Here is a 5,782-nt window from a genome sequence, read left to right as displayed (position 1 = left end):
AGGAGCATGGTATGACCGCAGACTACAGTATGCAGAGACCATAGACCGGCTCCATATGCACCGGTGTAGTCTACGTCAGTGGTTCTCAAACATTTTTCAATAATGTACCCCTTTTGAATTGTTTTCTTTAAGCCAAGTAGACTACCCCCTGACCAGCGCTAATCATTTTCGGTAGAAAAAAAAGTGTATATAAACAGGAACAGTACAGCCAGAGATAGATTTACTAAACAACAGCCTTGTAACTGAAAAAAACAAACATTTAAATGCTAATGAGAAAAAGAGACAAAAACTGTAAAAAAGACAAAAACATGGAAAAAGATGGTAGAAAGAAGCAAGTAAGGCAAGACTAGGTCAAAATAGTATCAAAATCTCCAAAAGCAGTGACATAGAAAAAAGCGACATAATTAAATGTCACATTTCTGGTAGAAAAAAAATATTCTACCTAAAGAGGAACAATGTTCTGGACAACAGCCTTGTTGTAACTATTAAAAATGTTGTTAAATATCTCACGTACCCCCTACAGTCCTCCAAGTACCCCTAGGCCCATTTGAGAAACACTGGTCTACGTGATACGCAGCACTAAAGCTCCAGGATTTCCATATACCCACTTAAAAATACCCAATGACACGCAACAACATACTTTCCATTATATTTTTGACAGTTAGAATTGTCATCTGTGTTTTGTTTTGTTTTTTATCTGTGCATAGGCTAAATAAAGGTATTTCCACGGTAAATTGGTTCATAAAAGTGTATCAGAATGCAGGAAATGAAGTCTTTGACGCTCAAAATTTCCCTGGTGGAGGGCACCCAGACCCCCCAATATGATATCCCTCACAATGTCCCATTCTGGCCCATATATACATATACAGTACAGTATACCCACTGAAATACATTAGACCTGTACATACTGTATGTGTTAGGATTATTTTAAGAACAGAACATTCAGTCAGTCTGATTTACTGTTTTTGTGTGTGTGTGTGTGTGTGTGTGTGTGTGTGTGTGTGTGTGTGATTGTACCTACTGTAATAACAATACAATAGTTTGAAAAGTCATTATCTGAGACATATCATTTGTGTTTGTGTAATAGATTCCCATCACAACTGACGGATGCATTAAAATGGACTAAGGATTATAAAGAAAACCTTACAATAAGAATCATGATATATTTTCATAGTAAATACAATAATATCATACAGTGTCACTGTTAATAAGGCACAGTGGAAGTGAACAGTGAATTCTGATGTTATTTATTTATTATCATATTGCTTTTATTGGCCGATTTGATATTTCTCTCATGAATTATCTATATTATCATAAGTAAGTAATTAAAGGTCCCATGGCATGAAAATTTCACTTTATGAAATATTAATATGAGTTCCCCCAGCCTGCCTATGGTCCCCCAGTGGCTAGAAATGGCCCTGGGTATCCTGCTCTGCCTTTGAGAAAATAAAGCTCAGATGGGCCGATCTGGAATCTTCTCCTTATGAGGTCATAAGGAGCAAGGTTACCTCCCCTTTCTCTGCTTTGCCCACCCAGAGAATTTGGCCCACCCATGAGAGAGAGACATCATGGCTTTCAAACGAGCAAAGTGGCAGTTGGTCAAGGCCAAGGGGGTAAGCTTCGCTTCAGAATTCGAACCTCCTATGGCGCCATTTTGATGCTACAAAGCGATCACCTCCCGTTAGCATTCCATTGACTGCCATTCATTTTGACGTCACTTTGACAGCGAATAACTTTACATCTGAAGCGTTTAAAGACTCTATTTGTCCATTGCTTATTTCTAAAGAAACACGACAATGTATAAAAGGCTCTTCTTCAAGCTCAGTTTGAGGCTGCTCAGCCATCACCAGAAAAGTGCTTCTAATATCCTTCACTGGTCTCCGTCCAGAGCAACGGGGTCTGTTGGTCCAGTTTATATATGTCAATGGTCAAGGCCACACCCCCACCCTCCACCTTGCCCGCTCCCCCTCCTCCTCAATAGCATTTAAGCTACAGACACATAAATGGCACATCCTGAGAAAAGCTCATTGTGGGGCTATATAAATAAAAAAGCAGCAGGTCTTGGGACCTTTAAGTAATTAAGTAAAATGTATTTATAAAGCGATTTTCACAGATACAGAAAAACACAAAGCTTTTCATAAAACATACAATATGATACATATTAAAACAAAGTAGGCTACTATTAAAATCACAAGGGAATACATTGAAATAAAGTGCAGAGAAGTCATCCAAAGGTCCGTTTAAAAAAGTAGGTCTTCAACTGAACATAACCAGTCCCGTGAGACAAGGCCTGACACTGCTAGAGAAGAACAGACAAGAGTGACAGAAGAACAGAGTAATTAGAGTAGTCCTGCTAGGAGCATGGGGGCAGATGGGGTGGGACTTTGCATAGTATGTGCCATTATCATGTTAGTGAAGTGTCAGGTATAGTAAAAAAGATACGCACGCACACACACACACACACACACACACACACACACACACACACACACACACACACACATACGTGACAAACTATAGGGTATTGCAGAGCACAACACAAATACAACAATGTTCTGGCACGGGTGCATGAAGTTCTGGACCCATTTAGTTAAACGTAATGCATAAAGGGTAAAGTGCAGGGTTATGCTGAAAGGTAGCCCGTTTCCCACCTTAATATGTACCTTGGCAACAACATTGTAATATAATACTTACAAAGAATATTACATGTATATCTTAAGAGAAAATGTCAATTTTACGTGTAAAATTTCTTTTTTTAGCTTATTTCCCATTATGAGAAGTAGCCAATGGACCTTTCTCACAGCAGACATGTTGACTTGTCATAGTAGGAAAAGCACAGCTGAAATTGATAACCTTAATGATGGCTCAGTTCCATCAAGTGTCCCAGTAAGATATTTCAGTGAGTCAGCATGCACAATACCAGGACCTCTCCTAAGTGGAATGCAGCCATCAGTAATGGTTTAATACCAGGACCTCTCCTAAGTGGAATGCAGCCATCATTAATGGTTTAATACCAGGGTCTCTCCTAAGTGGAATGCAGCCATCAGTAATGGTTTAATACCAGGGCCTCTCCTAAGTGGAATGCAGCCATCAGTAATGGTTTAATACCAGGACCTCTCCTAAGTGGAATGCAGCCATCATTAATGGTTTAATACCAGGGCCTCTCCTAAGTGGAATGCAGCCATCAGTAATGGTTTATTACCAGAGCCTCTCCTAAGTGGAATGCAGCCATCAGTAATGGTTTAATACCAGGGTCTCTCCTAAGTGGAATGCAGCCATCAGTAATGGTTTAATACCAGGGTCTCTCCTAAGTGGAATGCAGCCATCAGTAATGGTTTAATACCAGAGCCTCTCCTAAGTGGAATGCAGCCATCAGTAATGGTTTAATACCAGGGTCTCTCCTAAGTGGAATGCAGCCATCAGTAATGGTTTAATACCAGGACCTCTCCTAAGTGGAATGCAGCCATCAGTAATGGTTTAATACCAGGGCCTCTCCTAAGTGGAATGCAGCCATCAGTAATGGTTTAATACCAGAGCCTCTCCTAAGTGGAATGCAGCCATCAGTAATGGTTTAATACCAGGACCTCTCCTAAGTGGAATGCAGCCATCAGTAATGGTTTAGAATGCACCTGTGCTTTTCCTACTATGACATGTCAACACGTCTGCCATGAAAAAGGTCTATACTGTGGCCGAGACTGTTCAACAAAAACACAAAAGCCACAACACAATATACGGTCTATGAAATACATAAGCGATAAGAGTGTGTTGTCGACAAACGGAGCCAGAGGAGGAAAGTTCTTGTATGTTTGAGAAGGAAGTGAAACATGGTTCCTGGCTAATTATGATTACTGTTGCTACGTGATTGTCACAAATAAGCAATGTTGTTATCTTATCTTCAAATGTATGTATGTATGTTTTAAATTTTTTTTATTTAACCAGGTAGGTTCTCATTTGCAACAGCGACCTGCTGGCCAAGAAAAGCATAAGCGTGCAGGACAACATACAGTTTGACATTCAATAAAATACAGGAATACAGAATACAAAAAGGCTACATAAAGATTAAGTAGGTATTACACTGGCGGCGCAAAGTGAGGTGTAAGTAAGTCAGTGGATATGCAAAAGTGATAAGGTAATAACACATATGAATAGAGAGTCTATATAAATGCTAAAATGTAGTGAAGAGTCAATATACAGTTAGTGCAAGTTGTGGTCTAGTTAGTGATGTAGGTCAGTGATAACACAGTAATACAATAACACGAAAAGGTGATTTGCCATTTAGGCTACGAAGCTACAGCTATAACGTTATCTAAATGGCGCCCAGCTTCTTTTAACGTGCGAGTGCTCCGTTTAAAGTCTATAGTTTGTCACGTTTAGTGAAGCTGTTTAAATCACACAAATATTCTATCTGGTTAGTGATCAGCTCCCAGCAGCAAATTCCCTCGATACAGTTGGTATGGAAAGTGTGTGTGTGTGTGTGTGTGTGGTTATGGTCACGGTAAACAGATGTTTAGAGTGAATGCTAATTGTGTTACCGTCAATATGCTGCCTATTACAGTGTTAGGGGCCTAATATGTCACACGGTCATACACGGTTGGTCTGAATGAAATAAACCCAGAATTTTAACCATGACCTTACTTCGTGCTTACTTAAATAAAATAAGTAAATAAATAGAATTCAGACTGTGGACTGAATATTTACACTGTATTTAAAGCCGTTTAAAAGGGTTTGTTCATAGACTGTATTACCATTTGTAGGCCTACAGCCTATGGTTTTGTTGCATGTCCTCAGTCTTACCCTACAAATAGGTGCGAGCGCACACACGCTTCCCTTCGTAGTCTAAATGGCAGAGTAGGCTATACATACATATGAAAATACAAAGATATTGAACAACACTGCTTATTTGTGACAATCATGTAGCGACAGTAACCATAATTAGCCAGGAACCATGTTTCACTTACTTCTCAAACATACAAGAACTTTCCTCCTCTGGCTCCGTTTGTCGACAACACACTCACTTCCGTTGTCACTTATGTATTTGTGTTGTGGCTTTTGCATTTATGTTGAACTGTCTCAGCCAGCGTAGAAGTAGGACATTAAATCACATAAGGATGATACAATAAAGAGTTATTTCCATTGTGGTCCTTGATGTAAAGAGAGTTGACATATTACCCACAAACCCCAAACCTTTTAATCTTTGGAACCGAGAAAGAGAGAAAGTGCCCAGTGACAACCACTAGGCTAGGCAGACACTGAAATACCACAACAGTGACCTATTAGCACTGTACAATGCAATGCTTTTACAGTACAAATACATAATTACTTTTCTGGTCTGAGGCCATCTTTATCACACTTTGACCAGACATGCCTGCATTGGTTGGTAGAGTAGATAAAAGTCATGTATGCTTTTCCGGTGACAGTTTAGTCAGCTTCTTCCAGCACTGAGTTTCATGATCTTGGGAAAGGAAAACTGTGGACAGACATAGTAGCAGAGACACTGAGAAGGCCAATAGAACAGCAGCATGTTTGTGAAGAGAACAACAACAAATGTCAACCCCCCCAGGGAGGAAACACAGGCACAGATAAGGAGGGATGACTGGGCAGGAAAACAGCAAGCCTCCAATGTGCTTGCTTTGCACTAGTGCACGCACACACGCACACACAATTATTTTAACCAACTTTTTTTATTAACACTATATCTACTAAAACTCAACTATACACAATCATGTGAGTCACATACAATTTCACCTTGGAAAATAAAAAAGTGCAAATATTACACTATCTA

This window comes from Perca fluviatilis, chromosome 3 (genome assembly GCF_010015445.1).
Source record: "Perca fluviatilis chromosome 3, GENO_Pfluv_1.0, whole genome shotgun sequence".
Taxonomy (NCBI): domain Eukaryota; kingdom Metazoa; phylum Chordata; class Actinopteri; order Perciformes; family Percidae; genus Perca; species Perca fluviatilis.
Note: the sequence above shows the minus strand (reverse complement) of the source record.